General features: G+C 43.6%; 1 protein-coding gene across 2 annotated transcripts in view; it reads right to left on the bottom strand.

The window, feature by feature from the left end:
- Positions 1-19,303, bottom strand: part of LOC108152962 (Ig-like and fibronectin type-III domain-containing protein 2) — a 72,342-nt gene that overhangs the window by 23,573 nt on the left and 29,466 nt on the right. The gene's annotated exons all lie outside the window — the stretch shown is intronic.

Genomic DNA, 19,303 nt, shown 5'->3' with positions numbered 1-19,303 from the left:
GCCAAACTGAAAAAAGGACTCAAAAAAATGATGTTCTTATTGTTAATCTATGGAATGAGGGAATCTTTTCGGGTAGTCCTCCATGAGATCACCATATGAACCAAGGAACCAACCAAGAGAGTCCACTTAAATTGATTAAGGATCTCCCTGGGGAAGAACCACTCAACGGAGAACCTTCTATCGTGAGCCATGAATACACTTAGAATCAGAAAATTGTTCGCCCAACTAGCGATCGGAATCGAACTCATTAATAATGCCCAAAGGAAACTTTTCCAGAAACAACATTCAAGCCATTTCCTGGTCTACTTCGGGTCAAAGTTTCCTTTTCAGACGGGTATTTGTGTGGCTGCTGTATCTGCATTCATTCATGATTGTATGCATGTAACCACTTCAGACTTCTAACATGTTGCTGCCACTGCCGCTGATGCTACAGAAGCATAAGCAGGAGCAGGAGCAGAAGCAGAAGCAGAACAACTTGAACCAAGTTGTAAAGAGCATGGAAGAGCAGTGCCAGTGCCAGTCCCAGTGCCAGTCCCAGTGCCAGTTGGGGCTTTGGCTTTGCGTTTGCGTTTGGCTTTTGCCAGTTGTTTGTAGTAGTTTGCAACAAATAAAATATATAACTCTCCAAAAAACAAGCCGCAAACATATAAGTACAGTCAAGTTGGGGCTGTGTGTGCCTGTGTGTGTGCGTGCGTAGTGTTAACTGAAGTGCTTACCAGGCCAACAGCTACAAGTTGGCTAAGTCGGTAAGCTCGAAAAATGGCAACAGCCGACGGCGCTGACGTTGACGCTGACGCCGATGCTGATGCTGAAGAACTCCTGCCGTTGACGAAAACTGACGAAGTTCCTCCCATACGGATGCAGTTACATGGGCCCCTGCCTGCCTCCTGCCTCCTGTCCCTTGCAACCCCCTTACCCCCTGCCTGTGCGTTGGTGTGTGGTTAGAAATTAGATTTACTAGTTTCCCGACAAACCCAAAAGCCTCCAGCTCCCACCCTTCAAAAAAGTACCAAAAACTCCATCTAAGCCAAACAACTTTTCCACAAAAAAAAAAAAACACAAAAAAGTTACGAGTGTTGGATCGTTTGGGCCGAAAATCCGGATACCCTTGAACCATATTTTCCCAGATTAAATGGAGTACATTAAACTGAGACCCAGGAAGTTTTGGGTTTACGAGTACGATCCTTGAAATCTATGGTGTGAAAAATTTTAGCTGGACATCTTCGGGGCTAAGCAACAAGTCCTAAAGGGTTTATCCTGAAGAAGACGATCGACAGAGCACTTGGCAAACGTATGGTCCCCTCCTTTAGGGTATAAAAATCCAACTAAAACAAATGCTTGCCGTACCCCGTTGTACTATTAAATCTACCCATGGGACTGTTGACTTTTTGGCTTGTTCGGGAGGCAACATTTCTGTTGTTCTTCGGGCCAAATTGGTTGTGCAAACACAGCCACACAGCCACACAGTACAACAAGAACAAGTGGATATCAATAAAATATTTCTCCTTTGCTCCTCATATCTCTCACCGAACGGACGACTTAATCACTTGGAAGCATCGGTGGGTCAGTGCAGATACATCTGTATATGTATCTATGTATTTCTGCGTGTGAGAATGTGTGTGTTGGAAAAGTGTTGCAAGTTTATGGTCGGTCAGCAAAGAAAGCTGAAAAAAGTTGAGAAAACGAAAACTTTTATTGCGGACATTTGTGACAGTCGTCCAGTCCGAGCCTGTAAGTGGTTTCGTGGGTGAGGGATCGGAGATGGCTTCCAAAAAACTTTGATGGCCCAATTTGGTCATTGAAAATCAAGTGAGATGTGAAGATATGAAGAATCTATTCCCTAATACTTTGGACACAGTTCTCTTGGCTAAGCGGAGGGCGCTTAGTGGCAGCGGCAAAGAGCATTAAAGGTGGCAGTCGGAACATGGACAATTTATGTATGAAATAAATTATACAAAATCTATTAATTTATTTAGCAAATCAGAACAAATCAGAGTGCAAAAGTTTCTCTAGAAGCGGAATCTTTCATTAATCCGATTAGTTTAAATTTAAATTTTTATTTCATGATAACTAAATCGTAGCGCTTTCCTTGAGATTATGCCTGTAATTAAATTTAGCTCTTATAAAACACTTAAAGTTAGAGCAGGAAGCACACTAAGACATACTTCAGACTTTGAATGAGTGTCTATAATGCGCCCGAAGGCTGTAAAATCTAATTATGAATCACCCCATCATGAGCCAGCACCAGAACGTGTCCCGGAAAAAGGGAAAGGGAGGCGGAGGCGCAGGCGGAGGTGGAGGTGGAAAAAAGTAACCAACCTGATTTCAAATAGCAATTACATTCATTTTACTCAAGTGCAACATGCACTCAGCGCGCTAAACTTTGGTTCAACAAAATTTCTGCATCAATGTGCAAAGGAAGCCGCCATCCGCGCCATCCCTGGCATCGTCGGGGCTGAAACTGAAGCCTGAAGGCAGCCATTGCGGAAAGTCAACCGCGACCAAAAGTGCCAGGTTCGTGTCTCAGTATTAGAGTATCCGTGTGCCCCAGCGTGTGCCCGGGTGCTAGTATGAGGTGCTAATGAGCTGCAGTTTGCAGTCAGTGAAGATGTTAGCAGGCAGCCATTTTGCAGTTACCTTACCCAACTTTGGCTTCAGCCTCGGCCTCGGCCTCGGCCTGATGGGGCTGCCGCTCGTGCTGACAGCACTTAAAAGCTTTGTGCCACACACACACACACACACACACACACACACAGACCCCCCTGCTACCTGGCCCGCTTGGTGACGCGTGTTTATGCCGTTGATATTTTTGACATTTTCGTTTGGCATTCTCGTTATTGTTACTGCACTTTATATAAGAGTTGGGTTGCTGTGGTGCTGTTGCTCTTCTTGCCGATGCATTATTTTCATTTATGTTTTAATTAAAATTTCACATGTCAACGATTTTTCGAAGGTGACTGTGACTGTAGATATGTACACACACACACACACACACACACACACACATCGTATGTATGCATCTGCGTGGGCTGGGATAGGCTACTGCCAAATGAATGACTTTTTCATTTCCTCAGCCAACTCTCGTATCCGCTCAACATATTCCCACTTCCTCTTTACTCCTATACGAGTGCCGCCGTACATAGACACGGTACTCGTACAGTACAAGGGTGCCGTACCCTGTACTCGTTCAGATCTACAGGCTGCCGGCCTGTCTGACTAATGCCTGGATCTCAGAGACTATCAGGAGGAGATCAAGTTCCTTCCTTCCCACCCAAAGACAGACTGTGCCATTGTCCAGGTATGACAGGTATGTCTCTCCATCTAGCGTCTAAAATCAATCCGAATAGGGGGTATCTTGCAGTCGGAATGTGGTCTATAGATTTTGTACTTGTAGTTCAGTAGTTTTTCTTTTCGAGCTTTCGTGTTGCCGTCGACGTCGCCAACGCCGTCACCGTCACCGTCACCGTCGCCGTCGTCATCGTCGTGTTCATGTCGGCGGCTGCTGTCAGCTGCATTTTCCGATGGCAACTGTGAAATACAGGGTTTTTCCAACACCCACCCACCCACCCACTCATTCTCCGGCTCTCGCTTTATTTTTGTTGCATTTTTGCTGCTGCTGCTGTTGCTACTGCTGCTGTGCTTGTTTCCAATCTATCAAGTCCCGGCATCAACTATCGATGATTTTACTAACTGGGTAACTATCAGACAGGGTGCACCCACAGGCCACCCCGTCCCTGTCTCGCGTACAGCGCCCTCAGGTTTTTTGTTCCGCTGACATGATGCGCGTCAATTAAAATACGGAAAATGAAAAAGGTTTCCATGCATTGGCCATGATTCGCCGGGAATCAGCGGGAAATATTTTAATCGACTTTTATATGGATTGGCGCTGCCATAGACAGTCGGTCGTGACTTTCTTTAAATCCCTTTGTAGCGATAAAGTTTTATGATGTTCTCGAATGGCGGGCCATAAATCAGGCTGGATCAGGTTTAGTTCATTCGCAACTGTTTTTGTTTAAGATTTGTCTGGAGATTATAGATATATACATACTCGGACTAGTATATACATGGGTAAAAATAGCACGTAAAACATTTAATTTGCTGTCCAACCAATGGCGGCAGATCTCGTCTTTGTTCACTTTCCTGTCGGCCAATATTTACCCAAGTCTGTGTTTTTATAATTATATAAAGGTTTTTTCCCAGTATAATGGTTTTAATAATGTAATCCCTGAAGCTGTTTGTCCACCTCATGTGGCTGACACGAACCAATTGTTTAATAAACAAATAGCAAACAGAACTGAAAAAACTCCTTTGCAGGCGAACTAAAACAGAAAAAATAATGAATAAATAAAAACATTCCCATTGCATTCCCTAATCGAATTAATTAAAATTATTTTTATTGCTTATAGAAAAATGCATGTACATGCCAGCACAAAAAAAAACAAAACGAACAAAACAAATACTCGTAGAGTCGACTTGGAAATGCTCTCAATAAACATGGTATGGATGGTATGGTATACACAATTAAAGGAAATAAATCTGCAAACAATCTATTTATCTTATCCATTTGGGGGGCCCATGGGTCATAGGGTCATGGGCCTTTTCCGTCGTTTAATTAAAATTTCAAAATGCAAATCAAAATGCTGCCCATTGTCCAGGCAGCGCGTCGGAACTATTAATCAAAAACCCATTAACGATTTTCAAGCTTCTGGCGCGGTGGCCCCAGTGGACCCCCTTCGAGCCCGGCTCGCACTGATTAAATGCAATTAATTTTCTGTCAGCAACAATTGTGCCTACACTTTAACCGGAGCCAGAGCCAGAGCCAGGGCCGGGGACAGGCCAGAAACAAAATGTTGCACATAAAATAAAATGAGATGAGGCTTCTTGCCTGAAATCAGTTGCGAAATGGCATTGCAGAAAATTAACAAATAAATACATGAGTGAGCAAAATGAAATAAAAATACAAACGGTGGACAGCAGAGAAATGTAAATACTCGTACAAGTTGTTGAACATTAACTTTGTTTCGGCGCAATAAAAATATATTTTTAATTAAAACGAATGGCACAAGACGAAGTTTGAATGCGCTGGAAAATATTTACGAAGTTTTCACGGGAATTTAATGCTCATGGAAATGTCATCAGAAGTTGATTTTAAAAAAAAAAATCAATATTCCGTCTAGTTTTTGCAACTCAATTCAAAGTCCTCAAGGCGTTTATTTATAGTTCATGATTGAGCTGAGACTCTTTCCAATTTTCGGGTGGGGGGGGGGAGGTACTACAATATAACCAAATGATTTCACAAATCAATTCAAATGGCAGTCTGTCGAAAGTGCGGATTCAAAACCACTTTAACTATGCAAATAATTAATCATGAAACGTCAGATGGCCAGTCTGGCTGGAAATGTAGGAAGCGGATAGATATGTATTCCGATTCCATTTCGAAAACCGAAAGCCGAAATGAAACCCACTTGGCTTGGCTTGGCTTGGCTTGGGGCCATCTTCGGCCAGTCAGTTGTCAGCGTTGTCAGCGTTGTCAGAGTGCTCCAACTGGCATTGCCAATAGCATTTGGTTTTAACACGTTCCAGTATTTCTGTCTCTGTTGCCATTTCGGTTTCTGTTTCGGTTTCCGTTGCTATTTTGCTCGTCGATTTTTAATGAGAAAAGGGTTTGTGGCGGGTTCTTTAATCACGAAATCCAGGGACAGGCCATCAGTCAAAGTAGAGGCTAATGGTTTATTTATACACAGACAGGACTGGGGAATTAAATTGCAATTTAACTCGGAGAATAAATGCTGAATGCGGTTTGTATTCATTCCTTTTATTTAGGACGTCTTTAAGTGGACTAAGCGGGATTCCCTTGGCAGAGGAGAGCACACTACATTAAGCAAAGATCATTATAATCTTTTGCAGCAAGTAGAACCTTGCACCATGAGCAACCAGCAACCAGCGACCTACACGGAGAGAAAACTGTTGCATACAACTGGGAATGCCGGAGCAAAGGATGGGGAAGTGTTGCCTGCTGTTGAGCCATCGAAAATGCGAGAAAATTTACTCACTAACTCATTCATTCATTCACTCGCTTAGTCGCTGAGGTGCAATCTGTTTACTCAATAATTTGCACCAAAATAAATGCAAATTTTGCCGGGGAACGTCCAGGTCCCCCAGCGAGCGGCAGACTGGAGTGCACTCTGCCGGAGTACTGGACTCGCTGACGTTGCGCATACGCAGCGTTGTATGCAAACTATCCACCAGAGAGATGGATAAGTGGGGGAGGGCTGGATAAAGGCAGAGGGGGAGCCAGAGTCGGAGTCAAAGAAAAGTTCCCTCGTAGCTGCTCCTTCTGCTGCTGCTGCCCGCTGTTGTTGTTGCACAGCAACAAAAAGTTGATTTATAAACAAACTTTTGCGGCGCAAAGTTGGATTCGGACCGTCAACAAATAGAAAAGAAAAACATGCTCACCAAATGGCCAACGAAAGTTAAAAGTACGCCAAACCATTCGACCAGATGCCGTCTCTGGCGCGTGTTTCCCTCATTTTCGGGGCGGTGGGGTGTGCTTTGCTCTGCCGTGCTCTGCTTTGCTCTGCTGTGGTGTTGCAAATCCTAAAATACTATACACAATAGCTGTTTGCAAGAGTTGGAGCGAAATCAGCATAAAGTACGAAGCGAAAAAATAAATAACTACGCATCATTGAAAGCATTCACAAGTTAAATAATAACGCGACCAGCTACAAAAGCACAAATAAAGTAGTTGAGTGCCTGAGCCGAACCCAGCCCCCAGCCCCCTTCCACCCGCCCCTTCTCAACTGAAGTCATCACGCAATTGGGGACTGAATGGATACGTATAGAAGATGCCGGCAATATGCACAGAGAGCGAAGGAGCCAGTGGAGCCAGCAGAGCACTGCGAGAAAGTTGCCATTCGACTCAAAGACAAGGTACAGTCAGACTAGTTATCGGCATGGCAAAGGATACCTTAAATAATACGATTGGCGTTGAACAATGCAAGGTGTGAGCACTCCACTTCAAGCCAATTGATTGCATCCGGAATTTCCTACAAGTGCAGTCCTACCAGGCCAAGACAGCCACGATTCTTTCGCTCAGTGGCAAAGTAGCTGGAAAGAACTAAATAAGAAGCACTCCCCCCATCCGCCAGCAGCTCCCACGCCCCACCAACACCCAAAGAAAAACCTAACCACTCTTCCGCACAGCGAGTGGAGTGCGGTAAAAGTCCTCAGTCAAATCAGTTGTTGGCACGATTTTTGCAGGCAAAAATAAACCGAAAAAAAAGATGGGGATGATGAAAAAAAAATAAAGTTTTGAACCAGCCAGCAAGCAGAAGCAAGCCAGCAGGACGGCAGAAAATCAGAAAGACAGCCGAGCAGACGGGAAGACGGGAAGACGAGCAGACGAGCAGGCGAGTAACCAACGCACAATCGACAAGTTCTGCGCGTTGCCTTAACTTCTGCCGCAAAATTTTAGTTTCCGGCTTTTGATGGTTTGGTTGCATGCCGCTCGTCTTCGGCTGCCTGCCTGCTCAGAGCTTTATGCTTTCAGAGTCAGAGTCGGAGTCGGAGTCGGAGTCGGAGATGTGTTGGCTGTTGCTTATTTGATTTTCCCTTTGGCCCTTGTTGCACCACTAGAGAGAGGGTGACGGACACAAGAGCATGTGTACCGCAACACCCAGTCAAAGCCGGTCGGCCCAACCGAAACAAATACGCAAAATTTTTTTGTAATTTTCCAAGTTATAAGCGAATATCTTCAGCCAAAAGCACAGAACGAAAGCAAAGTTGGCGCCTCCCAAAAAGCCACTTGAGAAGCAGCTTTAAGCCAACAAAAAACCACCAGCAACAGCAACAGCAGCAGCAACAGCAACAAAGGCAAAACCAACTTTGAACAATTTGGCAAGAGATGAAGCCCGAGAGCAAGGCAGCAAGGGAGCAAGGGAAGATAGCCCCGTCCCTGGGCAGATGGGGAGCAGCTGATGTCTGAGTCTTAAAATGAAAATGAATGAGAAACCTTTTTGGCCCCAGTTGATTGAAAGTGTTGAAACGGTCTTTCGGGTCAGCTGTCAGGGGCATTAACAGAGCAACGAAATTGTATCGGGGATTAGTGCTAAATGATATTTAGATATTGATAGTTTCGGACACTGGATGTACTCTGCACTCATGCCAAATGGACGTTGACGAAATTGTTGTGGATGCTCTCTCTTGTCCTACTGTCTCCGAATATTTTGGCGCTAAGCCATTCGGACATGTCGAGGCTTAGGCATAATCGATGAATGTTGTTCTCGTGTGGATGGACAGGGCTAAGAGTGTCTTAGACTATTCCTCCGACGATTGATGCCCCACAGATTGGTAACCATACCACAAAAGACATTCATTGCGACCAATCTGAGTTGTGAAATCGATAATCAGTTGCCTGTACTCTATTAGTGCCTGCTATAAAAACATAAATAAAAGTGCAGTGAACCACCACAATCTGCCTTGAAAGAACACACACTTCCAATCAGAACCAGCTCCTGTTCACCGGCTCTCGAAGAGACCTCATAAATCTGGAGTCAGGGGCCAGCGTTATAATCATCATCAGGCCATAAAGTATTGTCTGCTCCAACAGGTAAATAAGAAAACTTTTACCTCACTCAACTTGGGCCATAAACAGGCAGTCCCGGCCCAGACCAGACCAGACCAGACCGGAGCAGAGCAGAGCAGAGCAGGGGTCCCGGCCAGGACAAGTCAAGCCAAGCAGATGACGTTGGTCAAGCCAAAGTTGGTCCACACTCTCCGGGTATTTTGCAATTAAACAAAAACCAAAGAGAAGCCAATAAAACTTTGACCACTTGAGCAAGGAAGAGCGGACTCGAACTCGAACACGCCAACACCAACACCAAGCCAACGCCAGGACCGGCGGACAGACACGCATTGAAAGCTCCGAATAATAATTACTAGAAAATGAAATTCCACATTTTATATAGAGAATATGTTGGATGCCTGCTTTTTGTGGAGTCGACAGAAAGTTTGACACGACCGCCCCCCTCGAGCAGAACGCACCAAATGCAAATAATATTCTGGGACACAGACAACAACGAAGGTTTTTGTTTACAAATGGAAATCGGTTTAGCAAAAACTTTCGGCATTACGTGTATGGTGGCCAAAAACGAGACACAAATGAATGTCAACTTTTTATATCCCGCCATATTTGTTGCCATAGGAATACGTTGTGCACACAGTATTCATGTCGGATATATGCATACACGGCGGACACGGACAGAGCACAAACATATATGTATGCATTCTGGAACAGTGCAAATAATAAACAAAGCTATGGTAATTTTTCTGCTTAGTTTAATAGATTATTTAGTTTGTTTCAAACGGAACTTTACGTCATACTCGTCTCTGATTTCATTTGAGCTTGATACTCCGTTGACTTATTTCAATTGGGAGTCAGATAAATAAAACTACGGAAAGTGGACACGATTTAAAGGATAATCTGTAAATAGTTGATGTTGTGGGTCGAAGCCATAAGAGCGTGTCTCTAACAAGGAATAGTTTATAAAAGAAAACAAATTACTACCCACTGCACTGGACGATCAATCAATGATCGGTCGAAAAAGCCCTTGTTCAAGCCAAATATTGTTCTCCCTTGAATACAGTCCGTCCTATAAATCTCCAAAAAGATTGCAAATTTATATAAATATCTGCCAAGACAGAAAATCGCACACAAAAGAAAGCCGTTCCCGATTTACTCCTGATTTTAATTGAAAATTTAATTATTTGCAGAGAGGGAGGGAAAAGCCCAGCAGGGCTTATTTGTAATCGTTTGTATCTGTGTGTGCACACACACGTAATACGGAATACATATATATTTGTATAGATTTCTGTGTGTGTGTGTGTGTGTGTGTGTGTGTTGCTGTTTGCTGCCTATTAATGTCAAGTTGCCGTAATGAGCACACAAAAAGCAGCTGATGATGCTCGGAACAGTGAAGGCAAGGACGTGTGTGAAGGGGCCACGAATCGGAAGGGGGACTCGGATACGGGCAGGGATACGTGGGACCTGGAACCGGGACTTGTTGGGTGTCGAGGCGTAAGAGCGTGCAGCGGCATTACGATTAGGGTATGGCATGGGGTTTATTCCGGGACTTGTGCTGTTGCCGCTTTTTCACTTATTTATGAAAATGAACCAAAAATCAAGAAGTTAAATTGGTTTTGTGTTTTGTTAACTTTTGCACAGCTACGTCTGTCTGTCTGTCCGTCCGTATGTCTGGCCCGGCTGTCTCCGTCTTCCCCATCCGATTTGCGCTCTGTTTCAACCTGTCGACTTTGTTGTTACTTTGTTTATGCATGCCTGGATCTGTGTGTGGGATACCCGTACTTACCATGTATACGAAATTGCGTGTATATGTATGTATATGTATAATTGAAAATACTCGCACACAAATCCTCAGACAGACAGCCGGCACAAGGAGGGGCTCCAAATAAATATAAGCCCAGCGAAACACAAAGTGAAATTTATACCCAACCATATAGACCCAAATACGTATTATCCGGACGCCATACCCGACCATCCAACCACCCCCCAACAACCCACCAACGGAGAACGCAACACCCCAACATGTGGGAGGGGGGGGTGGTGGGGAAAACTTTGCCGTTGACAAGGCAGCTTGACATGGAACTACAAGAGGGCAAGAAGGCAGGGGAGGAGGAGACCCACAGCCCACCGACTGACATAGTTTTGTGGGCGTCTTTTGTATTCTCATCTATTCATTTTTTCCCGTGGTCGGGGCTGGGTGGGGACGAGGCTCAAAGTTATGGCAGAAAGTATGAGAATGGCTGTAAGTAGTTTTGGTAACTGTTTTTGATAATCAAATGTAATTTATGTGTCTTGAACTTGCCCCTTTATCCGGCCGGGCCCGACGGTTGAGATGACGATGACACACCCCCAACAAGAATAATTCTTTCAGACAGTTCAATGTACTCAATACCAGTATTAGCCGCCATAAATGTTTATTACGCTAACCCCCCAAAGCCGAGACTATATTTATAGACCTGCTAAAAGGGTTCTGAGCAACATTCGATTCAATAGTACTGCGAATAATCTAATCAACTGTCTTTTCTTATAGCCGCCATAATTGATGACTAATAAGAATCAGCATTTAGATCTCTGATAAAATACTGCCTGGACAAATACGAAGCTCATCTTGTGGCACTTTTTCTGATGTTTTCATTGCCAAATTAATGTGCTATATGCCGTAAAAAATACTCGTACAATTTGTTTGGAAACGTATTCGAAACCTGATTCGCTTATCTTCTTTCTCACCGTCTAGCGATCCGAAATAACGAAAATGCAATTAAATTCGCCCCAAAAACTGAGAAGTGATTCTGCATGTTTTTGTCGTTTTGTCATCGAAATATCCGGCAATTAGTTTCTATATATTTGGAATGATCAAAGCGTCACAAGGGATGGGTAATCCAAGGTGGGATGGAACTTGAGGAGAGCCCATTTCGAGCCAATTAAACTCCCAATTTTTACACAATTCCCAGTGGATGGAGAGGAAAGTAGGATTTTTTTTTCCTCATTTCCGAACAGCACACAAAATGCGGCTATAGCCCAGCCTCTGGGATCTACCATGGCTTTATCGATCGATATATTTGATCAATGAAGTATTTACACCGCCACCAGAATTACCCCAAGAGGCTTTCTTGAATGTCCAAGCCCACACTATCGAAACAGTCGTCTGCCAACCACAAATTCCCCATCGTCAGGCATCTCCTCACACACCTGACCACATTTACCTCTGCTAAATAAATTATCTTAAGGCCAAAAACAACACTGAATGTATTTGACAGCATTATAAATGCAAAATTATCCAGCAAGCCCAGACCAAGTCCAATGAACATTGTCTAGCAGGACGACGACAAGGACAAGGACGAGAACGAGAACGAAGACGACGACGAAGACGGCGAACAAGACGTCTTTGTTAACGCTTTGTCTGTCTCTTGGCTGTCTAGAAATTGCATTAGCATGCACAGCCGACAGGAGAGGCAGCCAGGACAGCAACTACAACAAATAACCGCTTGATTGCAGACTATTAACAGCATTAAAGATGGACAATTTAAATGAATCCCGCATGAATTGAAATATTTCCCAAAGGGGACAGAAGGGTGACAGGCAGATGCTCTCTGTGGGCCTCTGCCTGGGCCCTGGCGCCACCCACAGAATGCCCATACACGCCGATGCAGAGCATATGCATTACTAATACGCACTGTTGTCCTTGGACAGATACACGTGTAGCTACATGCAAATGTAATTCAAGTGTAGAATAACAACATTTTCACCTTGCCGAAATTGTTGCCGACACAAAGATTCAATTAGGTTGTCACTGCTCATGTAAGTCTCCATCTACGTCCGTCAGTCGTTGTTTGATTTGGCACGGAATGTGGACATTTCTTAATTGAATTATATTTATCGAGAATCCGAATCATTTTCTTACGGGATTAAATAATTAGTTCGGACTCGGAGAATGTGTTTGGCCACAGTCCTGCATTTATTTGAATGTTACAGACATTATCAAAGGCAATATTTTAAAGCTGTTTTCAAATTTTTACTTAAAGCTATCTATTTAATAAATTTAATTGGCAGCATGAGCTTATTTCTTCCTCAACATTTTATTACTTTTTCCCCAACTGGTGTCCGTTCCACAGCGTCAGCTTACTGCTGAAATTTCATCTCCAACTTTGCCAACTTTTCCACTTCAGTTTCATACGTATGTATATTATCGTCAAACAAAGAACTCAAATTAGTCCCACCCTAATCACACTAAATTATTAGAGAACTTTGCCTCGAACACACACACACACAGGCACAGGCACAGGCACACACATTCCTACTCCGTCAGCTGTTGCAGCTAGACAGCTGTTGTCTCTTTGTCTTTGTCTTTATCTTTGGTCGGGAGTCTCATTGAAAAATTTGCATATTTGTGCGCAGGCGTAGCGCGTCGATTGCTCGGAACAGCTGTTTCTGTTTGAATCACTGTCGGAATTCATGGAGTGGTCCAGTGGCTCTGGTGGCTCTGATGTCTCTGGTGGCTTTGGGGGACGAAACTCTCTCGGCTTTGGGGCTGCCTTGACCTTGTAACTGTTTGCGAAGTACTTAGTCTCGGTTAATTGTCTCGCAGCATTTATTTTAAGTGTGTATCTGCATCTCTCTCGTTTTCCACTCGAGGTGTGAATGGGCAAAAACAAAAGTCAAGCTAAAATCACACAAACCACAACCAATAAAGATGCACACGATTTACAGCTGTCGATTTTTGGTTCGTTTCACCTTCACACTATGCGATCTTATGAATACCCTTCATGAGTTTCATTGTATTCCTGCCTGAAAGGGTGTGATACGATTCGGCGCCCGAATCCAGCGCTTTTTTTACTTATTTTGTATTTATTTTGTATTCATTTGCGTAGTATTGGTTGCTGTTCATTTTGCACTAGAATTCATAAATATTCAAATGGCCTGCCGAGCCAGTTTGTTGCTCGAAAACTTGTTTTGCACCAGCACGGGTATACTCGTATGCAGTATATCTCGCAGTACATATATTTGATTTGATTTGGTTTGGTTTGGCTTGGTTTGGCGCAGTAAAGGGTGAGCGAGAACCTACGTACAGCACGCGGAGTGGAGTGTGCACTTGAAAGAAATGCCTTACACGAACCGGTTCGGATTACGCTGCCCCGCAGGTACGAGTATACCTATGTATATACACAAATCTATATATTAGCCCGGCCTGGCCCGGCCTGGCCTGGCCTGGCCCGGCCTGGCCTGGCCTGGCCTGGTCTGGCCTGGACTGTCTATGAATAATGAGTGCCCGACCGACCGACCGACCGGGCCAGCTGACTGGACAGGGCTGCTGTGTTGGTGTTACAAGTGACTCCACTCGGTTTCTCTCTGCTCTGCTCTGTTCTGCTATATTCTGCTCAGCTCAAGCTGTCAATTATAAATCATTTAAGTCTGTTCTAGCTGTACGCCGTAGCATGGGCATAGCTGATTGTATACCACCTGTGAATGATTGAAACCAGAAAGATTTACGAAATAATTTTCACTAAATCTCAACCCTAGAAGGTCGAACCATTAGTCGAAAATTGCCTGCTATTTCTGTTCTGTGAACTAAAGCCACAAGCCGACTAATGATGTACATAAATACGTTTACTCGTGTAGGAGAAAAACCACACGAGGTTTGCTTGTGGTCAGCTAATTTATTTAATTAAAACAATTATTTTTATTTTCATTCAGATGATATGTTGAGATGGGTCTTTGCTTTGGCTCAAAGTTTTAGAGTTCAATGTATAGAATGAAAACATCAGGAGCTTGGCAATATCCATTGTTCCACTGAGGATTTTCGGATTTAGGTGCACCACAACATCACCTGTCTGGCCCTGAACAATGTGCATTGTTTAGAGCCCTAATTGATTAACAATGCTGTACTTCACATAATTTCTGCTTAGGTTTGAGTCAAGAAAGCACTTGAATGGCCCCCGAATTAGAATCTTACTCTCGTTTCACAGACGGGTATTGTTATTGCCGTCAGCTTAACGTATATGTAATTAACAGATTTCGTGTCTCGTGTCTGCTTAAGACCCTCAAAACATCATCTATCGGCTTGTATTTCGCACGGGTGATCGGCGCTAATTCCTTCATGTTGCTGGAAGTGCAAGTGTCTGCACTTTAGTTTTGGCACAAATATATTTCATGTTTAAAATAAATAAATTTTAAATTAAATATTTTCGAAACTCCCTCTGATATATAAAAAAGTTTTGGGTCGTCGTCGTAGTCCGATAGTTTACTTTGGGTCGTCGCCCGATAATTTTTGGTATTTATTAAATAATTTTTTTTTTTTAATTTAGTAAATTATTTCTTGTAAATGTAATATTTTATATTGATTTTAAATTGTTTTATATTTGGTTTAAATATGAGCCGTATTTAAAAGACTTTTAAATACATTTATGTTCAAATCAAATATAATTCTATATAATTTCTCTATTTTTGTATTTCAAAACCAAATATTTAATTTAAATATGGCTGTGTTGCTTTTTACTATGCCATTTATCTTTCAGTGTACCAGTACTATAATAGTAAATAATCAGTGTGGGTACTACAGAATATTTGGGAGACAGCTGGGAATTTTGTAAGTGAAGGGAATATTTTTTGGGAAACTGATACCAATGTTGAGGATTGAGATAGAATTGATGGCTGATATCCGTAACTAGTCCTATTCGTAGTTGAGGAACTTTTAATTTGGTCAATATTTGGTCCTGTGATACTATGGTCTTCATGTTTTGATAAGTTTATTACTTTAATGTTCCGCTGATTGAATAGTTTTTTGGTTTTAATTGATAGTTATCAAGTGCTTGTTTATATTGACCAAGTTTAAGCAGACCTTTGTGGTTGGCCATCGATATATTGTCGGACAAAGGCACATTTATTCGAGTCTACATTAAAAATAGCCAAAAGTTTAGTTAACCGGAATGGCTGCTAATAGCTTAAAGTGGACTAGGGGTGTTGTTCAATCAACCATCAACTAGTTATGGATAATCGAAACGTAACCAGTAAAGCAGCATCGATTAGTATTAATCATCCCAAAAGGGCGATACCCCAATTGGGTTAAGCAAACCTTAAACGATACCCGGAGAGCGGAGAGCAGAGTGCACTCTAACAAAAACCAAAACTCTGTCCAAATAGGACTCGGATCATTCAAACAAAAGTTATCCATAGTTCACTTAAAATCCTAAATTGGGATGGGGCGGGGGTATCTATATCTATATCTTTATCTATATATGTATGTATCTGGCATTCCCCTTTGCACTGGCTCTATCCACAGCCCCTTGCCGCAGCCGCAAGAAACTTTCAATTGCCAACTCGGGGAAAAGTTAAAAAGCGGCACGCGGAAATTTTCTATTTTCCTTTATTTTTTTTGGTTTTTGTTTTTTGTGCAACCCATCAACAACAACAGCAAACTGCTAAACTGTAAAGTACCCAAGCCCCAGCCAACTTTACTCACAGCCCCACTCCTGCTCCCAAGGCCCCTCGCACCGCTCGCACCGCTTGCTCCCCTCCCCCCACTCACAGCTGAGCAGCTACTTCCAATGGCAGCAGCCATTAAATGAAACTTAATTAGCCCTAAATAAGCAACAGAGCCAATGAGTAAAATGTGGCTCAAATGGCGGGGAAGTTTGGGCTAAGAGGGAAACAAAGAGCACAAACAGGGACAGGGGCAGGGACATGGGCAGGGACACGGGCAGTGGCACGGGCACGGGCGGTGGGTTTTTGCATTTTAATGCAAAAACTGAAAAATCATTGATTACTTTGGATGCCGATGGGGTTGCTGTTGGGGTTGCGATGGTCGATGGGCGGTGGGCGGTGGGCGGTGGCTGGAGGAAAAACTACTAAAAAAAAAAACGCTTTGTGCATTTAACGCGATAAGTTGATTAAATTGCATAGAACTGGGCCGAACACGAACGACGGCACGGGGGAGTGGCCTGGGAGGGTGGAGAGGTGGTCGGACCCCCTACAAAGTGGGCATCATAAAACGCATTAGACGGCGGTTGAGTGGGCGGCCAGAACTCTCTAGATTGAGATTGAGTGCCGCTAATTTGAATCCGTAATTTCCCTGAAATGCCTCTGCCTCCACCCTCCACCATCCCCTCCAACATTCCGCTGCTCCCTTGTGGGTGTGACCGTAAAACGGCTTAGAACATGGTTGCAATTTTGTTGCAACGTTCCGGCGGCCGTAGCATTTCAGTTTACGGCCGTATTATATGCTCCTTGCCGGCTCCTCTGACTCCTCCGGCTTCTATTATTTCTCTTCTTTTTTTTTTTGCATCTACTTGTACTTCATCGAGTGTAGGAGGCAGAGAGAAAGTTGCAACTTTTACGATGCAGCCTCGTAACGGTCGAACGAGCACCCAAGTACAGTTACACCCGGTGGAGCAGCACACCGGACTGCACTGAGAAAAACGATATCCTAGCGATCAGTCTTCCATGGTTCTTCGGCCTGGACTTTCCCGCAGTGTACCGCAGCCAGCTGTTAACCAACTAGACAGATAGATGCCCGTAGTCTCCTCCAGCACCATTCATAGTACCACTACGTAGTGGAAGTAGATGAACCTTCCCGGCAACTTAAGCGGCTCGCGAGGCGCGCTGTCAGTCAGAGGTCTCCTCCATGTGGCGTGGTTAGTGGCTGGGTGGCTCGGTGGCTGGGTGGCTCGGTGGCTTGGGGGCTGAAACTCAACCCCAATAAATGTAGTTCAAAGTCAGGCAACATCGTAAATCCATCGTTGAACTATAAAAAACCGTCTTACTGCAATTTGTATCTCTTTTGCCAGGGCAAAAATGCTTTTGGTTGAGGGTTTTGGTGTTTGCGTTTGCGTTTGTTTCTGCCTGGCTTTGGCTTTGGTCTTTTGCTCGGTTGCTCAACCCGTGAGCACTTTTTAATCCGATTTTGTTGCATTTTTTACCATGTTCTCTCTTTGTATGTGTGCTGGTGTGTGTGTGTGTATGTATCTGTGTGTTGCATGGCGATTACGCTAGATGTTGCCTGCTTTTGCTGCTTTTTCTTGCATTTCCACCTACTTTTTCCTTCTTTTTTTTGTTGATTATTTTAGTTGCATTTACCCTCCCGCCACACGCCCGTTCATCACCCTCAGACGACCCACGATTTTGCATTTTTTATTTAATATATGCGCTGCTGCCCTTTCCAGTTCTCTTCTCCCCCCGCGCACAGCACCCCGCATCCGGTTGATGTTGCGGCCCCTATTTCTGCTTAGCCTTGGTTGACTATTTTAAGCCGTAAAACCCTTAACCGTGGCTTAGCCATGCAGACCATAAGTTCACCCCGAAAGAGCGTGCACAGCGAGAAAAGGGGATATGGACTTGACACTATTGCCACCAATGCAGACAGGGCTACAGACTGTTGAACTAATTAAACCAAAATAGCCGTGCTCCAAAAACAAAATCTTTAAAGATTGGTTTGAATTCGGTTTATTCAAGTTTTGGACAATCCAAATCAATGGATCATCACTCAGTGATGGATTTCATACGATGGTGGCGATGATTAATTTGCACATGCATAAGTCCATCCATCATATCGATATAGGCAAAAAGTAATGCATCATGAAATGCATGAATTGTTGCTTGAATTCATGCATGACAATCGCTAATCATCGGCACTATCGTATGCAGTCCATCACTGAGCGTTGAGCAAGTTGAGCTGCTGAACGCGCTCAATGTGACATGATTTAAGGGAAAGGGATCTCTCAATTAATATACAATGTATCATGCATCATGTATCAGGTGTCATGTGCCATATTTTCCCCTGCAGGTAAAAGCCTTTGAAACATTCCTTACTATCGCGCCGTCGTAAATATAATCAGCTCAGGAACTATCGAACTTCGAAGTTTCGCGAATCGCACCGAAAAACAGTCGTATAATCGTTTTCCCGACTTAGGGCGAGTTCTTAACGATACTATAAGCTATCGAAATAAAGCACCAGCAATGAATCCAACACGAAAATGGATCGTACTATTTTTACGCTCCATTTCTGAAAAACTGATGCATGAATTTATGCATCTTAATCATGTAAGCATCACTGATCCCTAATCCGGTTGTGCTGGGCTAAACTATTCCTATAACATTGACAAATATAAATACTTACGAGTATTTGGTAATAGTTTAGAATTTTCTTCCAGTGCCTGTTGAAGCGTTCTTTTGACATTCTTTTTTATTGTTTTACTGTTTTATGTCCCCAAAGAATCCCTCATTTGGGGGGCAATGCCAACAATGCTGGGAATACCTGATTCGTTTGATAATCCTTTCGGCTGAAAACTGCTTATGTACACAGGACACAGGACATAGGCCAGATTGCCTCCCAGTCCTCGACGGATCCAAGTGGTTTAGAGTGGCGTGGAGGCCTGGCATGGAGTGGAGTCGAGTGGAGTCCGAATCTAAGTCAGAGCCAGATTGAGACTGAGGATGAGGATGAGGCTGAGTCTGAGCTGGGTTGCAATGGTGCCTCGGGCTCTTATTTTCTCGTTGCCTTGGCATTCGGTTTGTCTGTGTGTATTTTGGCCTATTTGCATTATGAATTATTTATTTTGTTTATTTCTTCTCTGCCACCAAAAACACTGGGAGAGGGCGGGTGATGGCGGGGGTGAGGCAAAAGCAAAAGCAAACCGAACTGAACCGAACCCGGAAAATGTTGCAAAAGTGGAATACTTGACGTCGTCTCAGTGATAAACGGGCAGAAATAAGAGCAAGAACAAAACCAAG

This window comes from Drosophila miranda, chromosome XR, assembly GCF_003369915.1.
Source record: "Drosophila miranda strain MSH22 chromosome XR, D.miranda_PacBio2.1, whole genome shotgun sequence".
Lineage (NCBI taxonomy): Eukaryota > Metazoa > Arthropoda > Insecta > Diptera > Drosophilidae > Drosophila > Drosophila miranda.
Note: the sequence above shows the minus strand (reverse complement) of the source record. Positions and strands in the feature narration are given on the sequence as shown.